The sequence below is a fragment of the Triticum dicoccoides genome, chromosome 7B (genome assembly GCF_002162155.2).
Source record: "Triticum dicoccoides isolate Atlit2015 ecotype Zavitan chromosome 7B, WEW_v2.0, whole genome shotgun sequence".
Lineage (NCBI taxonomy): Eukaryota > Viridiplantae > Streptophyta > Magnoliopsida > Poales > Poaceae > Triticum > Triticum dicoccoides.
In genome coordinates, this window is record NC_041393.1 from 703,653,390 (window position 1) to 703,664,658 (window position 11,269).

Below are 11,269 nucleotides of genomic sequence, written 5' to 3' on the forward strand. Positions count from 1 at the left end.
AGTTATGGCTGATATAGGCATGCTCTCGAGCAATCGAGGCAATTGTTGTGGGTATTAATTTGGATCCCCCCTCATTTCTTTGAGCTATTTTGATCACGTTCTTATTTTAGTGGCTCTGTCCTTGGATGGTCATTTCTGATGAGTGATAACCAGGGCAGTTTCACCCTCATAAGAACATATTGATCTGGTGATCCATCCAGAAATAAGAGACGAGTGGATGCACAAGGCTCCTCAGCGATTTGAGCCTCCTGGCCGTCGGATCGGCTCCTTGATGCGTTTCCGGCCGTCCGATCCCCCTCCCGAACGCCCTCGACCGTTGGATAAAAACTGAGCGCTCGTTTCACTCCCGGCCTGCCACCGCACGTAATTCCAGTGCCCCGCCGGGGGCGTTCTCGCCATTTCGCTTTGTCTGTGGTGGTGGTGTTCGTGCTAGGGCGAGATGATTAACTGTGGCTAGAATAAGTGTGCCTTTGAGCAATCAAGGCACCTGTGGGTATCAAGTTGGATCCTCCCTGTTGTCTCTAGAATCCTTTTTGATCCTTTGATACCTATTGATCTGTCCTTGGATGGTCATTCTTGTTGAGTGATAACCAGGGCAGCTCCATTGTGTAAACAGATTGATCTGGTGATAAGAGATGGCGGGGTAGGTTATATGATCGAGGAAAGGCGAATCTGAGCCCACTATGCAATGAACACTAAACCCTTTTTATTTTTATTTAAAGGTGTTGCTTATTTATGCTCCAGTGTTTATAGCCGTTTAAAGTAAAGTTTTCTTCTCTCTCATACCTTTATTGTTTGTTGTTGTTCTTTGATTTAATCTGGTTAAGAGTAAGTTGCACTTTGTTATACTAGAAAGACTCACTCCCAGCAAGTTATCGGTTGGATGACTTGTTTTAATTCGTTGTGATACTATTACTTCTATTTTTTTGCAAGTTACCAGTTGCAGCTATTTGTTCATGCTACAGAAATTAATACTACTGGATTTTTTTGGGATTTTTCTTGAGATAATGCTGGATTGTTCATGTAAAGAGTGACCGAGGCAGCGTGTCCCGTTTTGTATCCATAAACAATTTTTCGACTGATGCGATTAAGTTGCTTGGTTAATCTGAGCCATTGAGCGGACATTTCCTTTCGTTTTCTTTAGTTTGTTCTGAAGCTTTCCCCAATTATGTACGTCACCACTCCATTTTTTTGGATCCTGCAGTTTGAAAAAACTTCCAACTATAGAGTTTAAAATATGCTACCTACATAAAGAGGAGTTAAATAAGGATGAACTTACACAGCTTATCCTTATTTTAAGAATGAGAGTATTTTGTATATAGAGCTGATACTCTGAAACTTCTGTTTTTATTACTGTATCATATTATGAAGGTTCAAGTATTTGGGTTCTAGCTCCTACTTGGATATGGTAGATGCTTATTCATTTTCCTATTAGTCTAGCAGGATTACATCATTGATGTTACTTCCCAACCAATATTAAGCTGACAGTTGTTTATTTTCTCTTTTGCCTAACACATCAAAATCTAGAGCAACACTTTTTGTTGATTGATATTTCTGACAGATACTGATTACTGCTCTTTATTTTATTGTATTGTTAGCCAATTAAAAAGGTTTTGTTGTAGGTGTCTATTTTTTCTGTATGGTATATATTATGCGAGTTATTTCTAATGCATCTTGATATTATCTTAGAATCATCTGACTAGAGTCTCCGTCCTTCGAGCATAGTTAACTAAAGCATCTTTTATATCTGATATCAAATTATCTAAACTTCTACTAAGATATTAATATATCTAACTAGATTTTCACTTCTTTAATGGAGTTTTTAGCACTCAGATTTATTTGAAATAGCTGCTCCTGTGTTTTTGTCAGTGCTTGTTGTACTTTCTTTAAATGTTTCTGCTTGGTAGGATCAGTTCTAAGTAGTGGATGTAAGCATGCCTTTTCAAGCTTAAGCATTTGATTTTTGGCGATATGGTGTTCTCTCCTTACAGATGACCTTCTGCTTTCTTATTTTGACAAAATAGACAAGTTGGATGCAGTTGTCTCCACTCATGTTGCTAGAGGGGGAGTGCGCGCAGGGGGGAGTGGCGGGTCAAGGTGAGCTCATCGGCACCGCTGCTGACCGGCAAATCCAGGCGCACCCTCTCGATGCACGCAGGGGGGGTGATCTATGACGACCTTCTGGGCACGACACCGCTGGAGACAGTGATAAACACGCACTCCGTCCACCATCGGTCACCGGCAGTAGCAGGACGAACCATCGCCGTAGCCGCCAGGTGTTTATATTCTCTAGCTGGTTAATGTTTTCTTTCTTGGCTGTAGTGTATTTGGCATTTGAGGTGATCACAAATAGGAGTTGGGGCAGAAAAATGTCGTTTTATTTCCTCTCATGTGACTAGCCAGTTTTGCCTTCATGCCCAGAGTCTTGCAAGTTGTACCCGTGTTGAGATTTGCTATGGTTTTTTATGTCTTTGTTTCATGTTTATTTCAGGTTTTGCTTTGTGGCGTCAAGTCCAGCGTATCCTTGGTTTTATATTGAATAAATGCCTACAGTTTGCACTCATTTCTGTAACATAGAAGTTTATCCTGCTCCTCTTCATCTTATGCTTTGTAGTGGACTTGATACGTATGTTTAGTGTCTATGCCAATACCTGTGGTTCTGAAGTGTATTTGAGATGTATTTTCCTTCTGGAAAGGCCACGCTATTCCTTCCAAGTATATTCATAGTAAATGAGAATGCATGTGTTTCCTGTATGTAATAGTGCGGCACACGCGTTCTTATTTACAAATTGAATCATGCTACTCTGACATCAGAGAGTTGTAGGTTTAGTTTTTAGTTAAAGCAGTATCTACTAGGTATTGTATATGCAGCACCACATTTTGAATCATTCAATAGAAGTTAGGTTCAAGTTCAGATTGTTTAAGTAGCAGGTTGTAACATATGCACACCCCTAAGGTATAGTAGCCAGTGTTTGTTAGTATGGCAACGTGTGTCGTAGTTGTTAGGAGCCGCTGGTGAGCTCATCTTCTCTTTGTTTTTCCACTCCATTCTTTTAACACTTAATTTTGTTGTCCTTTCTTACAGATATTCACTGTTTCTTCTTTTTATATGTTCAAACTGTAATGGAGATGAAATGCACATGTATATCCTTGATAAAGATCTCTGTAATTTTTAAATGTGCTGACAAGGACAGTGCTATTGCATTTGAATCAACAAGTTGTTGAATAATATGGTCTCCTTGTGCTTACCTGCAAATCTGTCGTATCTTATATTTGTTGGATAAACAAAAAGGACCGGTGGTTGATTGTCTCAACCATCAGTTGAGAACATATAGATTTTCAGTTTACAAGTTAAGGGGTTTGGCTCCTGTGCCTTCTTTATTCCTTTGTGCGTGTGTTTAACCTTTTTTTGGTGCATGTGGTGGTCCTGCCCGACTGTTGTGACTGTTGTTTCTAATTCAGGAAAGCAAGAGCTTGACTGTATTATGAAGACCATAAATAGACAAGTACAGATTGTTTGCAAGTAAGTCAGGATTATATGAGGTGATTTATCATTTTTTAGAGTTTTATTAGTATATCCATAAAGGGATCCATAGCATACTAATTGTGTTGAGGTTTATTTCACACTATAAGAGAAATTATTCATGTACCCGTGAAGCGGATATTATTATATTTTATAACTGGGACAACAAAGCTACATATTGGTCCTTGGAGGCTCCAATCATTTCTTTCATTTGTGATGAGCTAACTTATGGTTACCTGTTGCTGTCAATTATCAGAACTGCTACTTTCCATTTCCTTATATTGAAAGTAACTGGAATGCATTCCTTAATCGCCCTCATTGTGTACACAAGGAGTTGCTATTACATGTATTAAATAGATTGATATATATTTGTTCTCTAAAAATATGTTCCTATTTTCGTTAAGAACACACCACTTCATCATTTCTGTTGTATACCTTTCCTAGGTTTATTAGCCCATTGTAATGATTTTTTAGAGGTTTCACAGTATCCTTAGGAAAATGAAGCCCGAGGATGCTACATATCCTTTGCTTTCAAGTATCCGTCACTACAAGCTGCATTAGCTTCTCCTTGGAACATGGAAACAGGAAGTAGGAGTTCTCATTGATGATCATCTAAAAGCACAGTACACGTTCTTTGATTAATAACGAAGACAAAGGCCCTACCACTATCTATGTTTGGATGGCATCGCTTCCAACTGCCCAACCAAAATGTTGGGACCGGCACCCTCGCGCCAAGGCGCGCTCCCCATCTAGTAGATACTAAGCTCCCGAGAAATCATGCGCTCTTAGCAATTTGGGTCTATATGACGTTGTTTGTCCACGATTATTTGTTGGGTCAACGCCGTTTCTAGCACGGGCATGCGTCTGTGCCGCGTGTCCTTTCCCTCGAAGCTTCAAGGCCGGGCCTCAACATCTGTGCACTGACGGGTGGCCCAGCAGATAATGTTTTCACTTCATGTTGCCCACCAACATCTTCCTCCAACCCAATCTCTCTTTCCCCTCGCTCTGCCCCGGTCCCAAGCATGACAGGCTAGGGTTGTTGTCTCCGCCGCCGCCCTCCCTTTGTAGCTACGTCGCTAGCGCAACCCACCTAGCCAGGGGCGGAGCCGGCGGACCGCTCCGCTTGTTGCGGGCAAGTCACACGATTTCACTTGATCGAACCGCACATGTAACTCTGTCGCTAGCGCAACCCACCTAGCCTGGGGCGGATCTATAGAGTGGCCTGAGATTTTGGATCTCCTTATATATCTATGTCTCTAACTGGGCTAGAGCTGGCGGAACGCTCCGCTTGTTGCGTGCAAGTCGCCTGATTTCACTTGATCAAACCGCACATGCACTACAACAACCCCCCCCCCCTTGCATAATGAGTTGTGTACCAAGTAACATGTGCCGACACAAGAATGCGGTTGGCGAGCTTGTGTACCAACAACACAGACAACTCACGTCCGAGTTTATCGCTTATAGGTTTTCCAACCAAATATCCACACTTCCAACAATGAGCATTAAGAGTGTCATTGACCTTGTGAAAGCCATGTTTCGTTACAAGGTGAAGTACGACAAGGCATGGAAGGCGAAGCAAGCCGCATTCAAGATGTTGTATGGCAATTGGGAGGAAGCATAGAACCGACTCCCTAGGAGGTTGTTAGCTATGGCCACCACAAACCCAGGCACATGGTTCACGTGGTCGAGCCTCATGGGCACCAAACATTGATTCACAACGGGAGGTCCGTCCGAGTATTTGGCCGCGCATTTTTGGCGTTTGAGCAATGGGTGAGGGCTTTTGAGCATTGTCGGCCCATCATCACCATTGATGACACATTCTTGACCAGACAATACAAGGGCACTATCTTGGTTGCAATAGCAAGTGATGCCAATAACCGGGTATTGCCTTTGGCTTTCGCTTTGGTTGAGGTGGAGAACAATGATAACTCGGAGTGGTTCTTGCGTCAATTGAGAAAAAGGGTATTACCGGCTGAAAGGGAAATTTGTGTCATATCGGATCCCCATCTAGGAATTCTAAATGCGGTGGTGGTTGACATTCCCGGACATGCAAAGTTGCACCACCGATGGTGCATGAGGCACTTTTGTGCAAACTTCTATAGGGCATGTGGTATCAAGGAGTTGGACGATGATCTTCAAGATTGTTGTCTCGCTTTGTCCGACAAGCGGTTCGCCAACTTGTTCAACGCATTGCTCACACACAAGAAACTTGATCCCGGTGGTCTTGAATTTCTCAATAAGAACATTGTCGAAAGCAATAAGTGGGCACGTGCTTTCGATGAAGATGTCCGGAGGTACGGTCAAATGACAAGCAACATGGCAGAATGCTTCAACAGGGTGCTCAAGGGTGTACGTGCATTACTCGTGACGGTAATAATTCAATACACATTTGACAAGATGAATGCGTACTTTTTAAAGTACTCAATGGAGACGGATAAGCAGATTGCTGTTGAGAATAAGGAAAAGCACAAGTACAATTTCCCACCAAAGGTTGAAGAATGGTTGGAATTTCAATCACGAAAGGCAGAGTCCCAAGAAGTTGTACTATATGACCACAACAATTGGATGTATGAAGTGAAAGAGCCTGGAGGCAGGGCCGGTCCTGAGATTTCGAGGGCCCGGGGCGAAACTGAAACTAGAGGCCCTTAATATAAATACCATAACAATAGTAATCATTGTATACTCTCTTAAGAGAAATATGATACACACTTCTACAGACATATATAAAATGTTACCGATTAACACTTGAGTGTGATTCTAAAAAAAACACTTGAGTACATCTGAAAGTAATATTTATATCACATAACTTGTAGATATTACCTTAAAATAATTCTACATTTCTCTATGCAAAGCAACTTATGATACAAAGTTAACTTAAAATTAACTAGCGGACAGTGCGTGCATCCAATGCATTAAGTTAGAATGTTATAGGGGTCACTTACATTAATATTTTTCTTCCTGATTCCCATTAGCTAGTCCATCCATTGCTACTATTGCCAACTTATCTATATTCGTCCAAGCATCAGTGTTATCCTTGGAAAAAAAATATCCATGACTCTTGTCTATGATTTTATCAACTCGTCCACAAGTCCTTTTCCATAGTGCTGATATTTAAATAAATGCACAGCGACAAACCAGTGAAGATTCAGTAAATAGCATAATACTATAGACCTGTATAGAAAACGAATTAGAGGTTAATGGTTTTACCGTGTACTCCGTATCTACAAAGTTCCGGCCGGGAAGACAACAAGTGGTTAACTGTTGACCGATCGATCGCCTGGTTGGATCAAAGACGGAGACCGCTAGAGCCCGAATGGCACATTAGAGCAGCGATTAGATCACAAAAAGAGGCGCCAAGGTGGAGCACTATAGTAGCGATCTACCGGCTGGCCGTGACTCTTCTATCTCCACGTCGTAGCCGCCGCCGGCTGCCGCACGCAGCTGCATAGACACGTCACGAGCGTAGGTTGCTCCCAGCGTAACGACGGGCCTTTGATTGTGATTTCCATCCGTCAGCATCGTAGCCGGAGAAAACTGAGCCTTGGGCACCGGCCACATGCATGCATACTTGGGGTCGGGTGGGCCCCCTAGAGTATCTTGGAGTTAAACTATGGCCGGACCAGGAATTGAAGATCATTAGATGGGGAAGACGTAAGACAAAGGGTCTTAGAGGTGACATGGACGGATGGAGCCGTGGTGGCAGTCGAGAAACCGGCACCGGCCAATTCCAAGAGCCTCGTGAGCAATCCGGTTGTGGGGAATGGTGGAGGACACAACACAAGAACTTGTACCAAACCAAGAAAGATATCAAAGAAAAATGATGCAAGCACAAGCCAAGCAAATGGTAGCCAACCAAGTCAACCAAGGAGTAGCCAGGCAAGTCAAACAAGTGTCCAAGTGCCAAACCAATCAAATCAACCAAGCCAACGAGGAACTAGGCAACAAAGAGGGAGTCAACTAGGTCTTAGAAAAGGCCATGGTGGTGGTAGAGGCCGTGGTGATGGTCTTGGCCGTGGTGGTGGTAGAGGTCGTGGCGATGGTCTTGATCGTGGTGATGGTCTTGGCCGTGATGGTGGTAGAGGCTGTGGTGGTGGTCTAGGCCGTGGTGGTGGTACAGGCCGTGGTGGTGGCCTAGGACTTGGTGGTGGCTATGGTTGTGTGGTGATCTTGGCCTTGGCGGCGGCCGTAGTGGATGAATGTTTTCTTGGCTAATGGACCATTGTCATATGTGACTTACTATTATCTTGTTATTTTGGCTCAATGTTCGTGGTGTTATTTATGCTGTTATTGTGATTTCGCATTATGTGACTAACTAATATGTTGTCATTTCTGTAGGTATAGCGCCATCCCAACCCAACAAAGCAACAATGAAGGGGGTGGAGGACACAGAGGGGGGAGGTGAGATGCCAGGGTGGTGGGAGGAGGAAGAAGAAGGCGAAAAGAGTAAGAAGAAGGGAAAATGACCTTGCTCGACGCAATAGAGCACCGTGACCTTGTGGTGAACCAAAATGTGTGCTAGTATGTGCTATGGCTCTTAAATGACTATGTGCTTTGGACAACTCTATGTGCTAGAACTCCTTTATGTGTGTATGACTATGTGATTTGGACTACTCTATGTGCTATGTCTACTTTATGTGTTTTGGACTACCGTATGTGCTAGTACTTATGATTATGTGACATAGTATGCCAATCACAAAACCAAAAAAGTATTTGTCATTTGAAATCAGCAGACAGTGCAACGCCGAGGGCTGAGGCGTTGCACTGTCTACTGCAGCGCCCGACGCATAGGCGCTGCACACTGGAAACCCTACTGGAGTGCTTCTGCTGCTCTCTGGATAGCAGTGCCCAGACGTGCAGCGCCTAAGGGAGGGGCGCTGCAGTAGACAGTGCAGCGCCCCTCCCTTGGGCGCTGCACGTCTGGACACTGCTATCCAGATAGCAACATAAGCATTCCGGTAGGTTTTCCAGTGTGCAGCACCTATGCGCTAGGTGATACGTCTCCATCGTATCTACTTTTTCAAACACTTTTGCCCTTGTTTTGGACTCTAACTTGCATGATTTGAATGGAACTAACCCGGACTAACGCTATTTTCAGCAGAATTGCCATGGTGTTATTTTTGTGCAGAAATAAAAGTTCTCGGAATGACCTGAAACCTCACAGAGAATATTTTTGGAATTAATAAATAATACTGGCGAAAGAATCAAGACCAGGGGGCCCACACCCTGTCCACGAGGGTGGGGGGCGCGCCTGCCCCCCTGGGCGCGCCCCCTGTCTCGTGGGCCCCTTGAGGCTCCACCGACCTCAACTCCAACTCTATATATTCATGTTTGAGGAGAAAAAAACTAGTGAAAAGGATTCGTCGCATTTTACGATACGGTGCCGCCGCCAAGCCCTGATCTCTCTCGATAGGGCTGATCTGGTGTCCGTTCGGGGCTCCGGAGAGGGGAATCCGTCGCCGTCGTCATCATCAACCATCCTCCATCACCAATTTCATGATGCTCACCTCGGTGCATGAGTAATTCCATTGTAGGCTTGCTGGACGGTGATGGGTTGGATGAGATTTATCATGTAATCGAGTTAGTTTTGTTAGGGTTTGATCCCTAGTATCCATTATGTTCTGAGATTGATGTTGCTATGACTTTGCTATTCTTAATGCTTGTCACTAGGGCCCGAGTGCATGATTTCAGATCTGAACCTATTATGTTTTCATGAATATATGTGAGTTCTTGATCCTATCTTGCATGTCAATAGTCACCTACTATGTGTTATGATCCAGCAACCCCGAAGTCACAATAATCGGGACCACTCCCGATGATGACCGTAGTTAGTGTTAATGCTTTGGTATGGTACTCTATCAAAAGGAGGCCTTAATATCCTTTAGTTTCCAATAGGACCCCGCTGCCACAGGAGGGTAGGACAAAAGATGTCATGCAAGTCTTTTCCATAAGCACGTATAACTATATTTGGAATACATGCCTACATCACATTGATGAACTGGAGCTAGGTCTGTGTCACCCTATGTTATAACTATTGCATGAGGAATCACATCTGACATAATTATCCATCAGTGATCCAATGCCTACGAGCTTTTCACATATTGATCTTTGCTTAGTTACTTTGCTGTTGCCACTTATATGATTCACCTTCTGTTTTGAGTCACTTTTGCCACCATTACCGTTACTTCCACACTACTTTGCTACTAAATACTTTGCTGCAGATATTAAGTTTTCCAGGTGGGGTTGAATTGACAACTCAACTGCTAATAATTGAGAATATTCTTTGGCTCCCCTTGTGTCGAATCCATAAATTTGGGTTGAATACTCTACCCTCGAAAACTGTTGCGATCCCCTATACTTGTGGGTTATCAAGACTATTTTCTGGCCCGTTGCCGGGGAGCATAGCTCTATTGTTTGAGTCACTTGGGGTTTATATCGGCTGGTTACTATGAGGAACTTAAAAGACAAGAAAACCAAGATTTATCCCTCAACTACGAGGGGAGGTAAGGAACTGCCATCTAGCTCTGCACTTGATTCACCTTCTGTTTTGAGTAAACTTGCGACACCTACTCCTGCTGTTAATTCTGATATGTCGCATGTTATTGATGATGCCACTTCTACTATGGTGATGCTTATGATGAAACTACTTTTATGCTTGATAATACTGTGCCATTAGGTGAATTTCTTGATGAACAACTTGCTAGGGCTAGAGAGAATGACATTATTGAAATTCATAATATTGATGAAAGTGATGATGAAGATTCTCCACCTAGATATGAATTACCTGTTGTGCCTGAGGGTTATGTTATGGATGAAGAAACTGCTAGAGATTTTCTTGCTTGCAATGATAGATCTGATCTTAAGAAATTATTAGCTAAGCTAAAAGAAAAGTCTTTGAATGCTAGAATTAAATATGACCCTGCTTTTGCTACTTCACCTATCTGTATTACTGATAAGGATTATGATTTCTCTGTCGATCCTGAGATAATTACTTTGGTTGAATTTGACCCTTTTTATGGCTATGAATCTGAAACTGTTGTGGCACATCTTACTAAATTGAATGATATAGCCACCCTATTCACTCACGAGGAAAAAAATCGTTACAACTATATCCTTAAGCTATTTCCATTCTCACTAAAGGGTGATGCTAAAACATGGTTTAATTCTCTTGATCCTGGTTGTTGTTGAGGAACGTTGCATAAAATAAAAAAATTCCTACGTTCACCAAGATCAATCTATGAGTTCACCTAGCAACGAGAGAGAGAGATGCATCTACATACCCTTGTAGATCGCGTGCGGAAGCGTTCAAGAGAACGGGGTTGAGGGAGTTGTTCTCGTCGTGATCCAAATCACCGGATATCCTAGCGCCGAATGGACGGCACCTCCACGTTCAACACACGTACGGTCAGCGTGACGTCTCCTCCTTCTTGATCCAGCAAGGGGGGAAGGAGAGGTTGATGAAGATCCAGCAACACGACGGCGTGGTGGTGGATGCAGCAGGGCTCCGGCAGGGCTTCGGCAAGCAACTACGGGAGGAGGAGGTGTAGCAGGGAGGGGAGGGAGGTGCCGGGGTGTTGGGTGCGGCTGCCCTCCCACCCCCTCTTTATATAGGGACCCCAGGGGGGCGCCGGCCCTAGAGATGGGATCTCTAGGGGGGCGCCGGCCAAGGGGGGTGGAGTGCCCCCCAAGGCAAGTGGAGGCGCCCCCTTCCCTAGGGTTCCCAACCCTAGGCGCAGAGGGGGGCCCAGG